The sequence below is a fragment of the Telmatherina bonti genome (genome assembly GCF_933228915.1).
Source record: "Telmatherina bonti genome assembly, chromosome: 1".
Lineage (NCBI taxonomy): Eukaryota > Metazoa > Chordata > Actinopteri > Atheriniformes > Telmatherinidae > Telmatherina > Telmatherina bonti.
The window spans coordinates 14,130,603-14,139,427 of NC_136619.1; positions in this window are offsets into that span (position 1 = coordinate 14,130,603).

Consider the following 8,825-nt stretch of genomic DNA (forward strand, 5'->3'; position numbering starts at 1 on the left):
AGAGGGAGAGAAGGAAGGAGGGAAGTGGAGAGAGGGAGGCACACTGCCTGATGGGAGAGCACACAACCAGGCAACAAACTTGCAGAGACTATCACTTATAGTGACAGGCCAGGAGGTGCCGTGCTATTAGCAGGCTGTAGGGTAGGCCCTGAGCACAGCCCGTCCTACCTAGGATGGATGGGTCTCTCTCTTGGGACTAAATTAATACTGGGAGTCTAGTGAATTGCTTTTGGAACAATGTCCTCCTAAGGAGCTAATCAGACAGGAGTTATCTAGGAGTGCCTGAAGGCTGGCTGGTGTGGCTGCGGCGCTGTGGTTGCCTGGCAGAAGGCAGGTGCACCACACAGATTCGCAGCAGTTCATTCCGGTGCAGAGCACAGTGTGGTGTTATTCATTAGACTCTGATGATGGATTCTCACTTTTCTAAAGCGGGAAACTTTCATATTACAGTAAAAGTAAAAACGCATGTTTAGAGGGAGATTCTTAACAAGAAAACAAAACAAAATAAGTGAAAAAAAACTCTTGGCTGCTTCTTAAAGCAAATTAGCTTCTTACAACTCAACTAATTTTACCAGCTTAGTTTATCAGCTTTCTAGTGCTGGATTTGTTGTGAAGGGGCAGATTATCACAGCTTTTTTCTTTTTAAATGTAGTCTGCTCTTGTGACAGAAGTGCAAAGCTGAATTAAGGTGAGACCTATTAGACAGCCGTGATCAGAGATTTAATCTTGCTCTACGCTATCCATTAATGGCTGAAACACGGGTTCGAACCTGAGTCCTGTACTGGTAGCCAAGTGTTGGTTTTACTGCAGGTGTCACAATAATAAACCGTTTTAGCTCCTGTTGTATATGGTTCTGCAAACCTTATCTGAATGGTTTTTACTGATTCATCCCTACAGTGTTTTGGTGGAGCCAAAAACATTTTAAGTGTCAGACTGCGAACATTTGGATATTTATTGAGACGGTAGAGAAACTGATTGGCTGCAACATCCATCATTTATATCTGCTTATTGAGATGCAGGGTTGCTGGAACCTATTCCAGCTGCTACAAAGGAAGAGGATGAAATCTGGACTGGTTTCCAGCCTAGAGAGAGATAGCCCTCATGTGCTGACATTGTAAAAAGAATGTATTTTACTATGTCCATTATTTTGAGACCTATACCAAGTAATGTTGTAACTTAAACCAAATTGAAAAGATTCATAATTTAGATGTTATTTATTCAATATTTTATTTGGACAAAATGATGCAAGTTAATGAACAAAATATAAATATGAACACACTGGATCATTGTCTAAGGCTGTTGTCACCAAAATATGTTAAAGCAGGAAAAACTACAATCAATAACACCCACAATACACTTTAAACAATATCACACAAGAAAGGCCCTGACATCCCCTAGATATACCTTACAATATGCTTAAAATCCCAAATACACACAAAAGCACTTTTGCAAATACAACGAACATATGCACAGACACACACTCTGGTACTCTGAGTGCCTTTTTTTTATAAAGTTCTGTGGACTGAACAGTTGTTGGACACATAAAAGATCAACTCATCTCATCTGATGTGTAAAAAAAAATCATTGAGGTATTTTGCTGGATTACTTTTGCGTTACTGACATCGTGTAAGTCAGAAGTAAAAGACCCGTTGTCATATGCAGATTTTGCTCACACATCATGAATGTATCAATGACAGAAAGTGCTGCATATTTTATACCATCCAAACATACCGTCTGCCCTTTTATGAGAATTTCACGCTTTCTTAAGCAAAAGAATTGAGAATGGCAGCCGCTCTGAAGTCAAAACGTGTGGGCAGTACTTTACAGAATGCCCCAACAGGCTGTATTCATTTACACGAGCAAACAGTCTATATAGTTGTTTTAATTGGATGATTTGTTGCCTAGTTTCCATCAGTCTTTTGCCTTGCTGGTCATCTACACTGGCTTCACCACAGAGAGTTAATGTATCAAAAGGATAAACCAGTCGAATAAGGTCAGGGCTAAAACAGAGGACAAAGCAACATTGAGACCCCAGACATGACTGAGCCATATTAAAAACCCAGCTGTACTTAGGAGCACTTATCACAAAGAGGATGTCTGTGGGGCTCTGCTTAGCTTCTCAGCCTGGATCAGGGAAGCCTGGGAGCAAAGAGCGCCTCTGGCTAGCCTCAGCCTCTGCCCTGCCTAGCTCCCTGGAGGATGGCACACCATTCAGACTGTAAATCACTGAACAAGCCAGATAAATCCCAGGTAAACAAGCCTTAAAATTCTGTTCAAACACTCTATGCAACAGACAAAAACATGTTAGCTGCGATTATTTTTGTATCTGCAGTGTTTGTTGGTGGATGGTCAGATGTTTTAAACAGGGTTAATATGACATTTTCATAACAACGTCACCCTGACTTGAAAGTTAAATCAAACCAATTAGATGTTAGCACATTGTAAATACTCTGCTCCTTTAGACTGATTGATGTTTGAGATTGTAGATAATATTGCATTCATCAATACCTTGGTACTATGTTAGCGCCTTAGCTGAGCAGCAGCACTGTAAAACACGACGACGCCTGCAGGTTTGAAAGCTCTAAACGTAACAACAAAACAATATTGAAAAATAAATAAATAAATAAATAAAAACAGATTTATTAGGTAGCTAATTGATAAAATAAAAATATGACGAGTGTCAAAAATGTGTAAACTTTAACTATCAGGTGTTCCTATGAAAGTAACATTTTTGTTGTTTTTATTTTCTCCTGTATTAAATTCCCTTCAACCAAACACTTGACACCCTCCTCTCTCAAACCTCTCCTCTTCCTCCCCTCATAACTCCCCAGGCTTGTCCTTGGGCTGTGAGGGAACTGCAAAGCTGCAGAGCGGTGCTCCATCCCCCAACCTCAGAAACCACAACACAAGCACAGCTGGAGTTCTCCAGAAAAGCTCCAAGAAAATGTATGATAGTGTACTTGTACCTTAAAGGTTCGTACTCACACTTGTGAACATGTACTGTACACAAGCATGCGTAAGGACATGTAAGGTGTGCACACTATATTAAAATATGAGATCCTCCTTAGAAACGGTGGACCCATAAACAACTTAGCGGCCTGTAAGGTAGCAATACAACCCAGAATAACTTCTATTTAACTATTTTGGTACCGAGGTTAGGTAAGGTTCAGAGTATTACTCCTCCTCTGCTGATTGCTTAAGTCAGCACAGAAAAATACGACCAAAATCAAATGTTTTGGTTCACGTGAAAGGGATTAAATAAAGGAAAGCATTCAATATACATAAACATGGTAGTGGTGGCATCAGGGTTTGGGCCTGATGGGCCAGGATGATTTGCTCCAGCTTTTAACAGCAAATTAAGAAATAGATCTGTGCATTCAGAAAGAATAAGTCAGTGTTCTTGTCTATGAATCTAAAGGAAAAAGCAGGTCATGCTGTTTGCAGTAGTTCAGCAATAATAGTTATTCTACCAGCGAATGGTTTCAGTAGAATAATGTTAAGGTTTATTATGGTCAAAGAGTTGACCTTAAACTAAATGAAATGTTGTAGAAGGAAAGGGAGCCGTTCTTAAAAGCAAATCTCTCAGCATCTCAGAACTGAGGTTACTCTGTATGAAGGAACAGACTTAAAGGAAAAACTTTACTACTATTGAAAATGATCACATATTTACAGTACTCCTATGTGGTTAATTGGTCTGATTTGTCTAAATGTGTTCTGATTATCTACTTTATGTGGAAATCTGTTAATGTTTTAGATCATATTTATTGAGAACGAAAGAAAATGATGTAGGTATCAAACACTTTTAAGTCCTGCTGTAACTTTATGTTAAATCCTCAGGAAAGCAGAAGTCTGCCTTTGCGTTTGCCCTCTTCGCTCTGGGAGCTGCTGCATAGATGTAGCTCTTCAAGCACTGAACAATATCTCAGGCTTTCTAACGCTAGGCAAGCTTATAACTTGTGAATCACAAATGGATTGAAAAAAATTTCTGGTGCAAAGAACAAGTATCTAAACCAATGTGCTTGTGTAAATATTATGCACACTTTACTTTAGTCACTGTCAATCACATGACAGAAACCATAATAATCTGCATCCAACAAGACAGTGCAAATTAAATAAACACATTAAATAAATACACACAGACATTTGAAACTCTTTCAGATAAAAATTTACAGAATAGAAAGTAGTGTACAATGTCAACATGTGTTTTTAATTTGAGAGAACATTTTACCTCCCACTGTTGTGTTTATTGTACAAGAACTCAAAGGACTCAATGACACACAAAACTGCGCCATTCTTTGTTCGGCTGCAACAAAAAAAAAACACTTCTTCAGTGTATAAAAACTGGATTTTCACCAACTAAAGTTGGTAGGATTGCATGTTGTGACCATAAAATGTCATCAGCCAGCAGCCTCAGTCCCTATCAGGCAGTCTGCTGCACAGAGCACTCTGCTCTAGCCTCAGGCGCTGGCCGCACTAGCAGGCACCCTTCCCCCTTTGCCTCTCTTCCCTCTCTCTTCCTCTGTCTGTCACTCTCTTTTGCAGTGACCCACCCTTCCCTCCCACCCCAACCCCACCACTCCCCTCCCCTGTCACCCTAAGGCGTTCAGCTTCCATAGTGTCAGTGCAGGGGCCTCAGTGTTGACAAAGCAGCGGCCTTCAGAAGACACATCAAACCCTGTCCCTCCTCTGAGCTGTTAGGGAGCTCAGCGCACAACAAAAGGACAGGGACTCCAGTTTAAGTCTCAGGCCATTACGAGACCCAACAACATGGCTGCAGACAGAAAAAGGCCCTCAGGAGGCTGCACGTACCATGACTTACAAACATCAGCTTCAACCATTCATGACTAAATCCATGTTTTCTGACCGCTCTGATGACAGCGTTGTGATGGATGCTTGTAAATATAAAGCATAAGTCAAGGCTGCGGGTTGATGCCATCATGACACATGCACTCTAATGAGGACTGTGGATGCTCTGCAGTGCCAGGGACTTCCCCTCAAGGGGTATTGTGCAGGGAGGAATGGTACGTGATGCATACCAGATGTGATTGGAGGCATCACACTGTTCACGTTGTTACTGCTAACCAAACAGTAGCAGCAACAAAAGCAAAAGATCATTTTTCCTCTGTTCACACATTCAAGGGATGATGCTGGATTCTATGGAGCCAGAAGCAGAATAACACATTTCAGAAGATTTCTCTCTCTCTTTTTTTTTTTAAAAAAGAACTTCAGAGAGGATTACACTTTGAAGAGAAGAAAGTTGGTGACAAATACGACAGATGACGCAAAACAAAGCCACATTATCACCTCTTCCCCTCCGACAAAGGCTTCAGATTTCAGTGAGAAAACTGAACTTCGTGATATTTTTCCTTAGAATTTTCCCCCTGTGATGTGACATCGCACTCGCAAATATGAATCCATTAGATGTACGATAAATTTCCTGCAATCCTTATGGAAAATGCTCCAGCTGCTCTTCACAGGTGTCAAGGAAATCGTCGCAGCTTGTATATTCTGTGATTAGAGCTTCAGACCACTTGATGGCAGCAGAAGAGATTCTTTAGACCAATCTGGAAGACTGGCACAGTTTCTGATGATACCTAAGATAAGAAAAATAAAGTAGAGTAAGATCAGTAGGATTGGATCCGCCCAAAAAGGAGTCAGGTCTGTCTGAGAGGATGGGTGATGAACAAAGCAAGATGGAGGAAAAAATGCATTTGTGCCACTTTTTTTTTTTTTTTTTTTCAGGTGAGCTTTGTTGGTTTGTAAAAAGTGCAAAAGACTAGACCACTTACGTAGAGACAAGTTACTTAAAAGTAAAATATTTCCTCCTGTTAAAAACATATTTGCTGATCTGGTGACATTTATGACAAAAGCCACACTGCAGGGGGGGGGGCTCAAAGTTTCATCGATGGTAAATTTGATGTTTCTTTGTAAAATGTTGACTCACAAAGAATATTGCCTACTAAGAAAGTGAAATGATCGTCGCTAAGGCTGAAAGTAACACGTGTCCCTCTGATTTGTGGTGAACTCATCATTGTACCTGAGTCAGATCCACTACTGTACTGTAAACTCCTTTTTCAAGGTGCAGCTTCTGTAATGTTGGAGGCGCTGTCTCCCAGCTGGTTAAAATGTGACAAACGTCCCAACGTATCACATGAACGTCCTGATTAGACCAAAAACCACAACATGACAGCATCAGGGTCATTGTAGTTTTACCTGTACAAGTGGAATTTACTCATAACAGCGACTCTCAGATGATGCGCAGAGAGTAAACACTTCTTTAGTGCTCAGCTTTTTGGGAAACTTAATTGCCGGCCTTAAGCATGAGGGAATTCTGCACTCTGCTTGTTAGGTGTTTGTGTGCAACACAACCCATATATTCTATTAATAAACTGACACCCTATTACCCCATCTTTCTCTCTCTCTCTCTTTCACTCTATCTGAAATAATGAACAATAAGTGTCGCTGCTGCACCTCAGACACACACCTACATCAAGCAGAATGTCAAATGGCTGGAAGAACGGAGCGATTGACAGCAACCGGGCTCCACAAGGCATGCAGATTACTAAAAGCGAGTTCTGAATGTTCTTTTCAAACTTTCTCCACATGCCAGAGGGGAAAGTAGAAGAGTTGATCTGATGCGAAATGCTTGAAAGAGATTCTTGCAAATGCTCGCATTTAGAGGGGCGGATGTGACTGTAATGTACCTACTGTTTTCACCTCAGCGCGTACAGTACGTGGGAGACTTGGGCTGTGTGGTTCTTAAAAAAGACATCCTTTGGCCAGATGCCTTGAAGGACTGAAGAATGATAAAAATAATATACAAAAATGTATGAATTCTGGCCACCAAAAGAACTGCTGAATAAATATGTTTTGAACATGTGGGCATTTACCTTTAACCCTGTGCATAAACAGTGTGCTACCAGCTCAGTGCCAGATAGGTCAAATAACCACAAAGTGCATCAATATGTGGAACGATGATCCTTCACCAGGACTTTTGATGCACAGCGTTGCTTCCAACCCACAGATGGTACTGTCTCATCACCCTGTGGTCCAGCCATATGTGTAGCCCACACAAGAAAAGGCACGAGTGCACTTCAGTGGAGGTCTCTAAGTAAAACAGATAAATTTATGTGTGTTTCGCTCAAAGATTACCTTGTAATCTTGAAAGTGGCAGGAAAATATTCTCCATCAGTTTAGGCAGTACATAACACTGTTTATCCTCTGGGGCATTAAGCAAACTACATGCTGTTAAAAGTTTGATTGATATAAAGTAGGAAAGCTTTAAAAAAAAATCATTCTTCATCTTTTTTTTTTTTTTTTTTTGCTGGGAGGAGTAAGCTGGAAGCAGAGAGAGGCGCAGTATTGTCCTCTGCAACACCACTAATGGCACCTGCTTTTCAACCCAGAGGCAAAGTTATCATTCTTGCAGGGTCATGCATTAATTCATGCACTTCATTAGCATATGATGTCAGACGGAGACTGAAAATGTTCACTCATGAATGCGGCATCTTGTTGCAGCTTGAACATCTTAATTCAAAGTTACGCTAAAAAAAAAAAATCAATATTAATTTGACCCCAGTAATTTTGGGAAGGCAAACATTTAGCGGAATGGTCCTTTAAAGGAAACTAGAACAGAGCTGTTATCTCTCTCTGAGCCTGCAACACGGAGACCAAACATCAATAATCTCATTACCTAGGTCAAATAATACAATCAGATTAACATTCCTGATCCCTGGCAACACAGAGAATATCTGTTTATTTCTGCCGCAGTTTTGCGGAGTTGGCGCCGTGGCCTTGCACCTGCTGACGTGCTGGTCAGGAGGGCAGATGTTTGGATTCCTCACTGAACCTCAAAGCTGCGTGCAAATACTCAAGATGACCTACTTCTTCCACACAGACACCGATAAAAATCCATAAATTAAGGAAATTAACTGATGGGGCCCGGGGCCACTTTGTAAGCTATTTAAATCTTTAAATTTACAACATCCCTGCATACTTCATGTAATTGAACTAACTCCAGGCTTGTTTCCTTTAATGAGAAAAAAAAATTTCAGTTTCCCCCTCCAGTTTGTACCTCTGGAAACAACAAAATCTGTGCCAGAGGGGAAGATGGGAGCGCTATGAGGCCTCTCTAATTACAAAAACTCGGCTTCAAGCAGCTCTGCATCCTCACACTCCCATCAGCTCTGCTGTCAAACTTCACCATGCAGCAAATACTATTTAATTGCCTCATTTTATTACAACTTTATGCTCAAAAGTAGCTGCACTGTGATCCCAAAAAGTCTCCTGAATATCTGAAGAAGAAAAAAAAAAGCTGTGAAAAAGACTGGAGCAACGAAAGAAGAAAAAACTGAAATTAACTCATTAATTTAATTTAAAATGCTTGTTTTTTTTCCCTTTTGGATAAAACTGCGAAGATGTTTCTAAACTGGTGTCACATTCGTGGAAATCCTGTGGACCAATAACAAGTTCCTACACTGGTTGGCGCCAAATATCAAGAAACAAATGTTCCAGCTCTCTCACGATGCTGGTGGAGGGTAATTACTGGGCTCAATGTTGCATCAATTATTCACACTTATTTACCCGCAAATAAACAAACATGCAAATAAATAAACAATGGTCTCCTTGGTGTCAGCACCTGCTTGACTCCTCTCTCCCTTCTGCGCGAAAGTGGCGCAAACACTTCAGCGCCTCGTGTCCCGTATTGTGTCAGCCAGTGTTGGAAAATAACAATAATCAGCCGCAATCCTCTTTTTTTTTTCCAAAAGAGAGAGAAAGAAAAGAAGGAACAAGAAAAAAGTCTGGAGGCTGCCTGCTTTTACCGG